Source organism: Arachis duranensis, unplaced genomic scaffold (genome assembly GCF_000817695.3).
Source record: "Arachis duranensis cultivar V14167 unplaced genomic scaffold, aradu.V14167.gnm2.J7QH unplaced_Scaffold_17500, whole genome shotgun sequence".
NCBI classification, from domain to species: Eukaryota; Viridiplantae; Streptophyta; class Magnoliopsida; order Fabales; family Fabaceae; genus Arachis; species Arachis duranensis.
The window spans coordinates 88,047-88,654 of record NW_026264342.1 but is presented as its reverse complement, the minus strand read 5'-3'; positions in this window follow the sequence as shown (position 1 = coordinate 88,654).

Genomic DNA, 608 nt, shown 5'->3' with positions numbered 1-608 from the left:
CACAGAGATTGTTGGTATGAAGCAAGCTATGGTCACCTTGTAAATCTTAGTCAGGCAAACTCAAATGGTTATGGATGATGAACGAATAAAACATAAAGATAAAGATAGAGATACTTATGCAATTCATTGGTGGGAATTTCAGATAAGCGTATGAAGATGCTTGGTCCCTTCCGTCTCACTGCTTTCCTACTGTCTTCATCCAATCCTTCTTACTCCTTTCCATGGCAAGCTGTATGCAAGGGTTTCACTGTTGTCAGTGGCTACCTCCCATCCTCTCAGTGGAAATGTTCAATGCACCCTGTCACGGCACGGCTATCCAGCTGTCGGTTCTCGATCATGTCAGAATAGAATCCAGTGATTCTTTTGCGTCTGTCACTAACGCCCCACAATCGCGAGTTTGAAGCTCGTCACAGTCATTCAATCATTGAATCCTACTCAGAATACCATAGACAAGGTTTAGACCTTCCGGATTCTCTTGAATGCCGCCATCAATTCTAGCCTATACCACGAAGACTCTGATCTCACGGAATGGCTGGCTCGGTTGTCAGGCGAGCGCTCGGTTGTCAGGCGATCAACCATGCATCGTGTATCAGGAATCCAAGAGATAT